Source organism: Gallus gallus, chromosome 4 (assembly GCF_016699485.2).
Source record: "Gallus gallus isolate bGalGal1 chromosome 4, bGalGal1.mat.broiler.GRCg7b, whole genome shotgun sequence".
NCBI lineage: Eukaryota > Metazoa > Chordata > Aves > Galliformes > Phasianidae > Gallus > Gallus gallus.
In genome coordinates, this window is record NC_052535.1 from 61,586,556 (window position 1) to 61,602,072 (window position 15,517).

At 34.1% G+C, this 15,517-nt stretch overlaps 1 long non-coding RNA gene across 3 annotated transcripts; it reads left to right on the forward strand.

The window, feature by feature from the left end:
* Nucleotides 1–271: 271 nt before the first annotated feature.
* Nucleotides 272–15,166, forward strand: LOC101752066. Of its 3 annotated transcripts, none has more exons than XR_005859612.2 (6): nt 272–602; nt 1,580–1,679; nt 7,975–8,097; nt 8,996–9,075; nt 10,559–10,776; nt 13,534–15,166. It is a non-coding gene; the product is annotated as an uncharacterized LOC101752066 (long non-coding RNA). The 3 variants fall into 3 exon arrangements; XR_001466388.4 differs by having other exon boundaries at nt 7,975–8,041; XR_005859611.2 differs by lacking the exon at nt 7,975–8,097.
* The last annotated feature ends 351 nt before the right edge of the window (nt 15,167–15,517 follow it).

Sequence of the window (15,517 nt, forward strand, 5' to 3'; positions counted from 1 at the left end):
TGAACAGGAATCTTTCTGTATCTGTATTTAATGCTGAAGACATAGATATACATGAGTTTTTTTAAGTTTCCTCCTTATAAATATATGAATATTATTACAGTGACTATTAAGTTGTTGAAATGGAGACTGTTCTTTCCAAGTTTGCCAGTCTCAGCATGTGACTGTCTCTGGCATTTAGCTGTTGAAGGGTGAAGTATTTACTAATCATATCATGCAATCCGTAGGCATGCAAGGAAAGAATATAATTCCTGGAGCCCTTCCTTACCAGTGTGACCACTTGCCATGACAAGACAGAAATGTGGATATAGAGGAGCTCTGTGGCTGCACAACAGAAATATAAATTAATTACACAAGATGAAAATCGGGTTTGATCTCATTTGAACAGAAAGCCCCAAAGTCATTCATATTTGCTCTTGATCAGTCAGCCAAAGTTAATGTTAGTCTCCCTTTTAAAGGTTTGTTTCTCAAATAGTTAGATTCAGTGTTTTAAGTATATGGTTTTGCTAAACGTGCAAATGGATATTAGAAACAAATTAAAGTCTGGATTCTGAAGTCCTCAGTCTCCAAGCAAATGTCACAGCTGGAAGTCATGACGATACCATGTGAGTAAGAGAAAGTATTTTCTCTTTTAATTTGTCAGTTTGTTCTAGGCTAGGACAAAAAGAATGAGAAAAAAATATATATGCTTAATTGATTGTTCATTTGTTATGCATATAGTGTATTCAGAAACTGCAATGAAATTTTCACTATCTCAGATGGACAGCACTAGTAGAAGAATTCATGAAATTAAAAATATTTTCAGCAAAGTACTAATAGCTATAGCTCAAAATTTTGTTACTTAGTGACCTGATTGATTTTCAAAGTAAGAAATAAGAAAACAAACCCTGCATTGTGTGTTATGCAGTAGTGAAATGTGTACATGAAGTATTACCTTAGCTGCCTGGTATGTGCAGTTCAGCCAAATTCTTCATTAATTACTGTTGTAGTGAACAGGAAACCAACATCATTATTATAACAACTAGAGAGATTGTGGGATTTTTTCCACTAGCTCTTAACAGTGATGAATACTGTCTACAGTGTTGTTTATAATGCTTAGACTGACTTCATGATTCATAAGAATAACATGTTAAAATAGTTAAAAACTCAATCACTGCAAGTTAAAAATAAATACAGCTATTGTACTGAAAAAATATTAAATATTTATATTAAATTAGTGAAAGAAATTTCCACTTTGGATTCACTGTCACATTATTCAAAAAATGTAGTATAATTCTGGATAACTTCTAAGGAGTTTCTCTTAGACGTACATATAACAATGTGAAAGACTGACTCACTAGATTACATGAATAGAAGATTTTAAGAAAGGATTCATAAGGTGAATTTACTGATGACTCCCTCTCTAATGACCTCTCTTATCAAGGTTATGCAAAGCTTAGTAATGAAATCAGAATCTGCTTGTGTTTGCTGGAATTTGTCATCCTTCTGACCTTCCCTGAGCTTTCTTCAATTTATAATTAAGACTTAAAATCATATAAGGCTTTTAACTTCCCCCCATTCCCTTCTTTTTCCTTTCTTCCAGAGCCCCTTTTCCATTCTTCGAGTCCTTTATCAGAAGGAAAAAAAATACCAAAGATCAGCCCAGCATCCACCTCGTGTATTCACGTGGGGGCTTTGGCAAGGTAATTGAGTCTCTTCCGCTGGGTGTTTGTCTGTTTTCATTAAAGGCTGGGCTGCCAACATTCCTGCTATGCCTCACAGACCCCAAACTGTGCTGAGGATGCAACAAGTTTTGGTGGTACCTGCAGCTCAACCTACACTATTCCAGTTACAGTCCAATCCAGTTCACAGATGTCTGCTTTCTTCTCTCAGATTTGAGGATTTTGCTTCTTTGGACATAATTTGTTCTGAATCATTTTTTCATTCCTACAGAAATACAGTGTCTATTAAGCAGCTTCTAGCCTCTAGAAAATAAAAATTGCAGTAAGAAAAAGCTGAAAAAAAGAAAAAATGAAAAAACGGTTGTTTTGCTATGAGTTGTATTTGTGCAAAGTAATTATGTGAGCATAAATTAACTGTCTAATCCATTTTTTATCATTCTGAATTCAAAAAAGTGCATCATTGTTAAAGTTCTTCAGTGCAGCACATGTTCCTGTAACTGCTTGTAGGCACAGTTAAATCCACATTTAAATGATTTATTGGCTTTAAAAATGGATGACAGATGTGGAAATGAGAGATATGTTTATCATTATGAATTCTTGTGTTGAAACCAAGTTAGCTTTCATCAACTACTTTGTACTATTTTATTATGCCATTGATCTAAAATTTGATTTTTGTACCTTGACATAAAATGAAGCTTGAAATATGTTTTCAATATTACCTATCTACAAATTCCATCAGACTGACCTTATTTTGATCACGGTAAGACCATCCTGGAGTTGCAATTAATATAAAGCCATAAAATGTTTTCTCATTTTATTTCTATTTCTTCCAGTAATCCAAAGCAAGGTTGAACAGTTACTTCAGTATGTACTCAACGTTCTGAACTGTAAACAATGTTTTCCACTGTGTCAGATATTTTTCAGTGTTTTATTTGGAACACTAGATGCTTATTTAATTACTAAGAAAAAAAACCCATATCCTAAAACAGAAAAGAAATCCACATATTTTACCTTCAAGTTGAATAAGAAAAATCATATTTAATTTAGACTAAAAACCATCTTCTTGATTTTTGATGTTAGTCTAAGACAAAGGAGTAATTATTTTCCAGAAGATGCTGAACATGTATTCTGAACATATATTCAGAACATTTAGAGTATCTATGCAATAATATAGACAAAGTTCAAGATAATTTACCTACAGAACTTCAGAGAAAATTATCTGAGTAGGCTTAACATTACTCAGCTTTCAATCAGATTGTCAGTTCCCACTTTCTATACCTTGGCTCAGCAACTTATGCAGAACTGCTTGTAGAAATGTTCTTCCCTACTAGATTTGAACTGGAAATAAAACCCTGAATTTACCAGGCAGACTATTTCTATAAGATGCCTTCTCTGTCTGAGACATTCAGCTTTTGTGACTCAGTTCCCTCTGCCATAAAACGGAGATAATGAATTTTATAAAGTTTATGTTTAGAGCTTGTATGAGTACTCCTATTACTTAGTGTCATGAAAACCATTAATAGTGTTAACAACAATAGGATACCAAGAAATAATTAAGTTCAATGTGTCTTTGGTCAGTTTTGTGGAGCTTTGAAATGGGTTTCCGGAGGTGTAGCTAGTTGTAGTTAGCAGCATCTAACATTTAATATTAAGACTTATGGTCAGGCCCATAGTCAGTAAAGTCTAATATCACCTTATTCAAAATTTACTACATTGAGCAAAGACATCACAGCCTTCCAGCTTACTTTCATAAACTCTTTCTTCGTAAGCTTAACTGCTCTGATAACAGCAAAGATGAGAGCCCTTCTTCCTTTCACAAGGAATTCCTGATCCACTCGTGCTATACCTACTTGTCTTGAACCAGCTGTATTTTGATGAAATTTCCACTTCACTGCCACTGTATGCTCTTAAAATTAAATTGCTGTATGTCATTTGGTATTTTCTAACTACAGAAGGCCTCAAGCTTTTCAGCAGTAACCAAAGTTGAATTCTACTGTCCCAGGAGTCAATATAAAATGATGTGTCCACATGCTGGCAAAATTTAATTTTGTGACAATAAGTGGTCTGAGGTAGAAAACAGAGACAAGATGAGAGAGAGCCACTAGGTAGACTCAAAGGAGTTTGGGAGTTTGGAAATACTGGGATAGAGACTGGAAAAGTCCCACAATAAGACCTTGGAAAAATAAGGTCTGGGGTTTTGAAGTCTGAAGCGGGGACCAAGGAGAAGTCAGTAATTTGAAGGAATAAAGGTGGGAAAAAAATGTTGTTTGAAATTTGGAGTGCTCCAAGTAGCTAGAGATCGTTTTTTCTCCCTTTTACCTCAGTAACAGACTTATTCCTTTCTTATTCCCTATTACACCTGCATGATTTTCAGATGCAAGGTCCCTTTCTTATATCCACATGCTTTCCCAACACTGTGCAGAAAATCACCCTTCTTTTATCCCTGAATCCCAGATTTCTGTAGGCAGACAAGCCAATCTAGACTGGTGGCAAATTGCACTGTCAAGTAGGGAGTCATCTATGATCAAGGAAGATGAGTGGAATAACAGTGACTGCTGATGCTAAGGAAAAGATGATCCCTAAGATAATGGCCACACATCCCTTCAATCTCCTCACTACCAGTGTTTGGTTGCTCTTAGATTATCTTTTCTCCACATCTCTCTGAACTATAAAAATAGGGAGGGAGCAGTGCAGTGTTACATGTGTGAATGAGTGATATCCCCACAGCGATAGTTTATAATCAGCAAACACCTGTTTTGACTAGATTTAAAGACAGCACTACTGCTAGGTGCTAAAGGTTCAGCTTGGTTTCTGACAATTTAGGAAAGTTGAAAAGTATGTGTAAGAAATTACAAATGCAGTCAAGAGCTCAACCAATTACATCCTTTAAATTGTTTTTCCTGTCTCAGTGAACAACTTGAGATTCTTAGGGATGTATTCATTTTACAGTGGAGAAAAAAAAAGTCAGTCTATCTTCTCCATTTTCTTAATTTAAGTCTCTAAATATCCAGGCAGTAATTTAGTATCCATAACATTTAACAGGAGGTTAAAAGCTGTAAGAAAAATTCTTAGGAATTGTGGTAGTTTTTAGGAATAGTATAAAAGCCAAGAAAATAAGAAGATATGCATAGGTCACTATAGTGGTATTAAAAATATAAATATAAATATAAATATTTATTATATATATATATATATAAAGAGTTTTTTATTGATATTGCTTTACTGCATAAATACACATATCTGCATGATCTAGTAGTGGGTTACAACACTGCCCGTGGAGTGGAGTTGGAACTAGATGGTCTTCAAGGTCCTTTGCAAGCCATTCTTTGGTTATCTGCAATTTTTACTTAAAGCCTTCATGGCTGTGGTATGCTCAGCATTCAAGAATGCAAAATTAGTTCCATGCAAGTTAAGGCTGGAGAGATAACTTTCAACAAGTCAGGTTTCCTCAGGACTTGATTAAAGTTATAGAAGCTCTTGCTGAGCAATGGTTGATTCATGTCAGTAATTTCCACCAGGCTTAGATTCTTTATTGTAAGGGTTTTGTTTGCTTTGTCCCCAGTGAAGTGCTAAGTCATTGTTTTCCCTTTGTGACTCATAAGCTCAAGCTTGACTTTCCAATATCAGCGAAAGAAAATATTTTCTGGTTGTGCAAGGTGTTCCCTTGAAACATCTCCTTGGAGTCTATTTACATACTGTGATACAATTCTGCTGTAGATGTTAGACCACTACAGGTATTTGGTTTGAATAAGTAATAACAAATGTCTCCTGTGTAAATCTAGTTGCTGCACCCTGGCCTTAATATATGAAGAAAATATGGCATCTTATACTAGAATAGAAAATGCTTAAAAAAAGTCTTGTCTCACCACTTCAGATAATGTAGTGTATTTTCCCCCAACACTTTCTTCCAACAACAGGATAATTAATTGCCCTGTCACTTCAGTGGCTATTTCATCCCTAAGGTAACTGGTGACAAGCCTGGGACTTTCAACGTTTCTGGAGGGAAAAACTACAGCACATAAAGTTTGCCTTCTTGGTATTCTTCATTGTTTGCATAACTTGTACTTCCCTGAATAGACAAGCATGTTTTGTAATTTGGTGTCCCTGAAGAGCAGCAATGGTATTATTCATAGAGTAGAGGATTCACAAAATTTGAACTCATATTGTGAGTTCAAAAACCATTTTCTACAATCTGCAACATTTGGAAAACTTTGAACATTAAAGAGCTTTGGTTCCCAGATATTTTTGAAACTTTTATCCTTAGTTGATTCCTTCAAAACCATAGGGTTTTTAAAGTGCTTTATTTGCTTAATAAAAGACCTCAGTTTAAATTACTTAAGCACATCCGACTATCAAAACAAAGCAAAACAAAACAACAAGCAAACAAAAAAACTCACAGCATTTGCCTTAAAAAAAAAAAAAAACTGTTAAAAATTGTCAGTTCTGACTCAAAAGTTCCATACTATGATTTTTCTTGAAGTTGAATACCAGAATTTGTCTGCTATTTTACAGACTTGAAACTGAAATCAGAATTTATTTTGGAGTCAAGGGAATAAAGTTTGTTTTAAAAGGGCTTGTTTTTGTTTTTATGCTTTGGAATATACCCTATTCTTTGTCTTCATAATAGTAACCTCTCAAATTCATGGATGATTTGCAAATAAAATATTGGAGTGTAGAAGTTTTTGTTCTTGTTTTGCTTCTTTGTTTTCCCAGTATTGTGGAATTGGTAGTTAGTAGCTTTAGGTGATAGAAGGGAAAGTCATGATACAATGTTTGAATTTTTTTGATTTTTGCTTTTTATGGCTACTGATGAGCATGCACTCTGATGATATTTAGTTCAATTCTTATCTTCATCCAAAGAAGTTTGCAAGCTTTTGTCCCATTGAGAGCAAAATGTGTGCAAACCCACAGGAGATTTATATTATACGCATGCCAGTTTCTTAATGAAAGAGAACTTGCTGTTCTTCCCCTTAAGCATTCACATTTTCTCTTGTGTATTGGAACAGTTTTCTGCCTTAGGGGTAAAAGTCAAAGCTTCTGTAGTATAAAATCAAGCAGAATGGCAGAAACAGAGACAGAGTTTTGTCCTGCAACAGCTTTCTTATCAAAGGGAAGCATAAACTGTGAAACAAAAGCTGTGTTGTCATGATTCTCTCTACTTACTGCTTGTGACTGTTTTCCTGCAGGTATATATCATGTAGATATATATGCCCCAGGTAACATACCTAATTTCTTATCCTTAATTTCTTCAGACTTCTCAGTGCCTTTAGTGAAGATCATAAATCTGTTTCATTTTGAAAAACAAACAAACAAACAAAAAACTATTCAATAAAATTCCATCTACTTGCTTTAGGGCAGGAATACACAGACAAAAACTTAGTTGTTTTTTTTTTTTTTTTTTTTTTATAACTGTGTTGAAAGATCATAATATTTGAACCTAACTTTAAAGCACTGCTTACTTTAACTTACTCTATCTGAATGCATAAATTATAGAGGTGGTAAGATGTGAACAGAAAAAGATGGAAGTGAGAAATGAGAGACTTGCTTCTTTTTACTTATGCTAAAACTATAAATTATCTAAAAAATATTTCACAGATGGAAAAAGCAAGACTGACAGTGTCCTTGATAGTAACTGGCCATTTAAAAGTAGCATGTGCAAATGCAATGGTGATAGACATATGGGAAGTACAACAGGTGACATAAATTGAAATAGATGTCTTGCTACACATTCAGGATAAGACAGACTGATTCCTTGTTTTCATTTCAGAAAGTGTTCTTTTGATTAAAGGGAAAATAGTATCACTGTGTCAAAAAACATTTTAATATATGAATGGATTGCTTTAATATCTGCAATTGCTGAATGGTGATTGAAATAACAGAGAAAGAAATTTAGATGTATGAAATACTAATTACAATTTTAAGATGACCATACCTTTTCAAATAATGCTTGTTCTACAATTGTACAACCTTTTGATTTCCCATGAAATTTTCTGTTTCTAAATTAAAATAAATGTGCTTTATTTAAAATGCATAAAATCCAAGGATAACTGCTACAAGTTTACTCCAGATGCATACTAACTGCTAGAATATGCATTTCAGAGTACAGTTTTGCATAATACACTTATCTGTTTCATTTGGCTGTTCCCGTGACTTCAGTACACTGCAAGCATAAGCAGGTTGTTAAGTACATTTAAGGATTTTAGAATGAACATCAGAGCTACAGTTATCATTAAATGAAGGGCTGATATTGGAGTCATGCCACACAAAAGTGTTTACTCAGCACTGAAATGGTATTTCAATTTTTTCCTTCTCTTAGGTGCAGGGGTATGGATGGCACTGCTATATCAGCTTGAAGCCCATCATGTGAAGATCAAGAGCTAAATGTATATACCACAATCTAAACATACTACAAACTGTTTCTACATGGGCTGCTCCAACAGTAATGCCTCTTATTTTATTACGTTGGCCCACGGTGTCAGAGGTGGATGTTGGTGATACAGTACTAGAGGATGAACCTTCCCACTAGTATTCCACTACATTTTGTTGCCATGTGACAGATGGCAGCAGAGGGGCAGTCTGACAACATGGCATGTGACATGGAAGTAGATATGAAACAATGGTGTGTCACTTAAATTGTCTATGCAGGAAGAATGGCACACATTGACATTCATCAACACTTGCTGAACATTTGTGGAGACCAAAGAGTGAATGTGAGCACAGTGAGGTGATGGGTGGTGCATTTCAGCAGTGGTGATGGTGATGACACTGGTGATGGAAAGACAAGCCATGTTCCAGGCAGTCATGCACATCTGTCACACTATGAAATGAAGGGTGTCTTGGTCAGCTCATCCACACAGACTGGCTAGCAATGATGACTATGTTGTAAAATAGTGTTTCATAGTTCTATCAAGCAGTGTCACTGTGCTCTTTGTATCTGTTATAGTTTCCATGGAAATAAATAGGAGTCATTACTTTCAGAGTGACATACGTATACATTGAGAAGATATTATAATATTAAACTGTTATGATACAAATTCCCAGTTTTTCTGGTTTATTTTACTTTTACATGGATGTTGAATTCTAGCTCTAGTGCAGTGTCACATCTATACCTGTGATCTGTCAGTAATATCCTGTCAGAAATGTCCAGTTTCCTCTATGCAAAGCACAGTGTAATGTCTTTGAATATTCCAGATCACAATAATGAAATAATCTCTGAATCCTTCAGTGACAAAAAAGGAAGAGAAATGATGAGACAATGCAAAAGAGAAGGAATAAGAAAATGAGTGAGTTGATTGTTAGAGCTTATCATCTTTTCCTTTGCTTCTGTTTCATTTCAGAAAGTATTCTGAAAACTGTCAAGTCAAGTAATTCCTGAATATTCTATTTAATGAAGCTTAGTCAATATTTTCTACAACGGGTAAGTTTGAGTGAAGAAAAACAAAAGAAGAACATAATATGTTTTAAAATTATTGCTTAGTGGACTGAAAAACATCACAAACACAAATGTGAACATATTTACTTCTGGCAGTTTCACTTACCCTTAATTTCTTCAGTGAATACCGTGTAACAAGTGGGCAAAGCACTAGTATAGATGCAAATAACTTTAATTAGTTTCCATATTTCACTCTTGTTTTCTAGGCTAGCCATGGCATCACAATATGATATAATTGATACTTCAACTTTGTTTATTGATTCAGAAGATTGCCCTGCCTCCTTTTTAATAGGGGAATGAATTTTATTACAGTATTTATGCTGCCTCATCCTGTTAATTCTATTTAGTGAAAAGAGTTCCTTGTAACTCACAGGTATTGCAGAAACTATCAGTTCAGAAGTTTTTCACAGACTTGGTTAGTGTACATGTCTTCCAGACTGCATAATTATATTTATTATCTCTATTAGAAAATAGTATGCAATCTGAAAGAAAGATAATGTTAAAGATCAGCAAATAAATAAATAAATAAATAAATAAAATCCACCAGTAACCCCAGTTCTGCAAGAAAAGGAGCTGTTCTTGTTGTCTCAATACTTGGAACTTTCCTATTTAATATATTAATAATATTCTTCAGGGTAGGAAGAATATCTTGCATTTCTTTCTTTACTTCAACTTCATTAAGCAACTTTTTTCCTCCTACCAATGCTCTTGGTTTAACAGAGCTCATTCTTTAATGGGAGTCTTCTGTTTTTCTACTTTTTGTTTTTTCTTAAGGTCAACACCTTTATGTTTTTAACAGTAAACCACAAAATAATTTAAACACATGAGAAAAATTATAAAATTAACTGTGCTGAGAGTAAAACACTGCAGATCTTCTAGAATAAGTAAATAAATGAAATCAGTAATAGATAAGACAAAGAAACTCTATGAAGAATGAGCACTTAATATCCCTGGAAGATTCAGGAGAAGCCAGTGAATGGGTGCTAACTTTATGAAAGAAATATAACAAATAGGAAGACATTCTTCTCTGCCAACTGACAGAATAATGAGATGAATGTGTGAAGAAAGAAGGAAAAGAATGGAAAAAGGGAAAGAAAAGTCATAAGAAAAAAAAAAGGGGGGGGGGGGGGGAAGGGGGAAAAGGAAAAGAAAGGAGAAGAAAATAAAGTTTGAACTTTCACTTCCAAACTGATGACGTCTGTCAAAAATTATGTGCCCCATCTGATCATGTTTTACAACTCACCTCAGGATTTTATGTAAGTCAGATATGAGTCTTGGTGTAGGAAGTTGTAAATGATAGATACCTGAGTCACCTTGTGTGATGTATTGTGCATGAAAGTATTCTGGATGCATGCTATTAGTTCAGCTCTATGTTTTTATTTATTCCCTATGATATTTTCCAATAAAATATATATAAGTATACATTTTAAGGTTTGCGTTTAATACATGCATTAAATTCTTTTTGCAGATGTTTACAGTACTTTGAGCTTCCTGAACTTGAGGCATTTTTTGTCCATCATGAAGTTAAACTCTCACAAAAACAAAGCAAAGAAACAAATAGAATAAACCACTACAACAACAAGAAAACAAACAAACAAACAAAAAAAGAAACACAACTAAATGAAAATGAAGCCGTCAATAAGAAAGAAGATCAGATTTATTTTCCTGTTTGTTTTAACACACCAGGTATGACCATAAACCAAAACAGAACTGCAGTTTAAGGGTTAATTTCTTTAAGAGGGCCTCTGGGCTTATCATAATATCCAGAGATTTGTTTCAATTACTGAAACAAATAGACTTTTAAGTGGATGAATGCACACAGTATACTTGTTCTTTGTTAAAATATGAAGAATGAAAAATTGTCTCTTCATTATCCTTTTGATGGAAGTACGCTAATGTCTTCCCTACAAAATATTTCCTGTTTGTATGCTACAGATGTGCTAAACATTTCCTCTTAAAATTTCAGAATAAATAAAAAATGATTCTGTTTGACATCTTGGGAGAACTAGCAAAAGAAACTTTGAGGAAGATGGCAGATACGAGTGCTGGCATTAGTATAGAGAGCAAAAAAAACCCATAAATAAATGGATAATCTTTGTATACCTTTGATATTCGGTACATTTAAGAAAGTAGTAAAAAGTTGTTATGCTTACATCAGTCTTATTTTCTAATCTTTAATTCAACTGAATGCAGTAGAAATTTCTATAAAATCAAGAGATGTTCCAAGTACATTCTGCTTAAAATATTTTCATTCTGCTGAAGTATCAAAGTCATATATTGAAATGCATTCTTCCCAGATCTTAATAAAACTGAAAATCTTAAGGACTTCTGTTTAGGAAATACTTAGGTTGCATTACTTTTTAAACTGAAGACTCTGTTCTCACATTTAGAGCATTAATCCTACTTAAGTTATAAAGTATTAAATTGGAATATGTAAGTCAGAAAATATTTCAGATCTTCAAGACCTTTTCTGAAATAAATGGTGTATATTATTATATTATATTTGCAAATTATAGTAAATCTTTTTATATTTTATGGTGGAAATAATTTTATACAGATTTTGGATTTCAGAGATGGCCCCCTCTATTTTTTATGTAGATTACATAGACTACATAGACAGTCAGAGGAAAATAAATATTTGTTACAATTTTCTATAGTTCTTTAATTCTTGTTAAATGTAAAACAGCTGCTGAGTCTTTTTAATGTAATTTATTAAGGGCATAAGATGGCTGAAGAGTAATATCAGTAATTTGTGAGTATTAATGATCTCCCAGAGAAATAGACACATGCATTCTTTTAAGGAAAGTATACTTCTTCAGCCTTTTTGTTCTTTACTGGTATTGCCAATGACAATATAAAATTCTATCAGTATCAGATGCTATGTTTTTATGTATTGTACACACCGGTCATGAGGAGCTCTGCTGAGACTTTACAACTTATTTATCATACATCACTGAACACATATCAAATGCTCAAAACTCCCAGTGATTACTGACAGAAGACTATTCAGATCACTAAGTTAAAGGTGAAAGACTTCATAAACCATTTCCATCCCACTAAGCCATCCAGTCTCCTCCTCTGCTTTTTTCATTATATTTGACATTTTTAGATTTAATCTTGGTTCCAGACTAGCAGCTTGTAGCTATAGGCTGAAGAGATGATACTTTTCTAGCTGGAGAATATATTAAAAAGGAAAAATATGAAAGGCATGTGGAAAATGCAGGCCATACAGGGTTTAATATTTATTTGCTAAACACAGTCATTTTCAGGAAAACTCAGTTTCTAATATTGTTCCTGATAGCCAAACTAACTTATTGATGAGGGATCTTTTGCTTCAACAGTTGTGATTTCTTTGTGAAACATTGTGTGACCTTGGTACAGTGGAAGGGACAGAAAAGTCAGCGTGGTTTAGTCAAAATTGCTGAATTTGCTCCTGTGGGGGGAAGGAGTGTTTATAGCTTTCATTATTTGGAGAATGGCCCTTATTTCCTCAGCCAAAATCTCTCTTATCCTGTTTCTGCACTCATACAAACTCTCACTCAAAAAGTCAACTTTAAGGATACAAATAAAATTAGAAATATAAGATGTCTGGGAGTAGGTCAGGATATTCGTCAACAGGGAAAAATGAAAATAAAAATAAGAGAGCATGCATTGTCTTTGCATGTATATTATTATCCCATAACTGCACACTTTTCATCCTATAGGGCTATACATACATAATTTATACAAGAAAGAATAGGAAAGTATAGGGGTAAATAGGGTACATGTATGCATATTTAACTTTCAGAAGGGCTGAAAGTATACAAATAAAATTGGAGATAACTTTCCTTTACTCCACTATGCATTAATAGACCAAATATACTCTGTGTATGTAGAGTAGGCTTTAAAAATAGAGTTAATCAGGTATTGTGATTTAGATACTTAATTCCATGTAGTTATCTTGAATTCACTTGGGGTACATGGAAACCACATGTGATCTAATGCTATGGAAAAGAAATGGATTTGAAATATGTTCACTATATTACAATATATACTTGCTTTTTGCTCTAAGTGATAAGAAGTTAACTAAAGGCAGCAATTAATGCTATCTTCAGTTCAATTCCACTGAAATATTTCCTAGACTTCCTTGACTGATGACTGCATGATGGTTAAGGGTGATACACAATCAGCATGTATCTACATTGGTATAAGGTAGATATATAGACAATTGAAGAGTTATTCTTTACTGGTCTATGGGATGTTGTTGTTTGTATTCTATAAAGAGGAGTATAATGTTTTAAAACCTGTCTTGGTTTAATTTTCCACTCTGTAACTGTACAGTGTACTGTATTTTATTTCTATGTCAGAGACCAGGCATAGAGGTGAGTGGAGTACACAACTCTGAAGCACACATAAACTCTGCTTTTTCTTCATTGCTATTATTATTATTTTTTTTTCCTGCAGACGGTCCCAGGACTGTCCTTAACCAGAAGAAAATCAATTGCCCTCCTTGATCTGCCTCTCTACACGTCTCCTGTCTGATTTTTGCAATGTGATAAAGTTAGACATTCTAACCCTTTATTCACCTTTTGGTGTGGAACAGAAGGAGGAAATGCACCTGGCCTGGACCCGGTCTCTTCATGTTCATGGCCTTGGACTGGTAGAGGGCATTACAAACCATGGAGCTGCCCCTGCTTGGTGCTAATGTCTAACCAGCCCAGGCCCTGTAGTGGCCAGTGTCTCAGAGGCAGTTTAATTCTCTACTTTGGATCAAACACCATAAGTAAAAGTGAAAAAAGAAAAAAAAAAAAGTGAAAATATGTGATGTTCGTTTTGAAAATGCAGTATACTGTAAAGTTTTCTGCAGTTGACATTTCCCCATAGTACAGGTGGAGAATGTGAATGTTAAAATATGTATATTTTCCATGGATCACTAGGCCTGTGTAAAAAACAAAATCAATAAGCTTGCCTACAATAGAAAAGGTTTCAGGTTTGATTTCTTTTCTTGCACTCCTCTGGCACTGCTGTGGAAGGCAGTATGCACCTAGCAGTGTGAGCTAACAGGTAACAGATGAAATCTCAGATTTCTTTTAGGGAAGTCTTTCAAAATTTTACTTCAGATTATAAAGAAGATTCCTCACTGTGAATACCGAGTATCATAAGGAGTACAGCAGAAAATATTTTAATACTTATTTCTAGTCTGTGAGTAAAATTACTCTTCTCAATTATATTTCTAGTCATGTCCATGGTTCTCTTCTCCTCGTTTCACCTAATATTTGTGTTTGTGTCAGAGGAAAAAAGAAGAAATGTATGAGTTAATACAGTCTAAAGGAAAGTAAACTTTTCAGTGTTAGAGAAAAAGAGAGAAAATATTTTAGTAAGTCCTAAAGCAACCACTTCTTCTGTTGGTTAGGTGAGTAAACTACCTGTAGAAATTATTTATAAATTTAGAATGTTACACCACCTGCAGCTTTTGCTTTCTGCTTCTAGCTGCTCCAGGATCAATCAACATTTAATGTCTTATAAGACAATCAAGATAGCACTATGGAAAGTTCTCTTTTTTTTCATTAGATCATAGGATTTCATGTGAGTTACATCTAATTTCTAACTTTTGAATTTCAGCGGTTGTCTATTAATCATGTGTATATGTAGACAAACTGAGAGAATAATTTAAGAGCTATTGTTGTCACTGTTGAGGGAAGAGAAGACTTCTTTGCCACTGTCTGAGTTGGCTATCTGTCATGTAGTATTTTACTTATGGATATTAAAAGTTTAATTGGCTCTGTCAGTGTACCTCATTATATATTGATGGATGAAGCAAGTCCTGTCTTTTGTAAGGAGAAAAGGTTATAAAATACATATTTTTGTGTTCAAAACTATGATAATGTGTGCATATTAAAATTTATTTTATATTACATTCATCTTTGCTTTACAAATGCATACTTATTTGCTCTAAAATATATCTTTCTCTCAGATCTGAAGAGATCTAAGTTGAGTTCCTAATTATTTAAAACAGAATGGTTTTCTGAGCTTCAGTTGTAACTGTGTCAACAAATTGATTTATGCCCTTCTGGTCAATAAACTATAATAGAAACTATCCTCCTTCGGCTCCTCCCTGCTTGGCTGGATACATGTGACGTCAAAGTGGAAAAAAAAATCACTCAGTTCTGTCAGCTTGGTTGGGTGTTATTGCTAATACTGACAAACAGACAAAATCTCAGATATGTGTGAGATTTTTGTGCCCTTACTGTCCAGGTGAATGCAAATCTCTTTCAGTGGGATGCATAAAAGAATATGACAGAGATACCAGTAAATAAACAAGTTAATAAATAAGTTTCAAAAATAGAGATAAACATCTTGTTATGATCAGCAAGTGCTACAGTGCATTTCACACAAAAGCAAGACCATACCTCGTCTTTATAAAGACTCTGCATTAATTTGTGCAGCG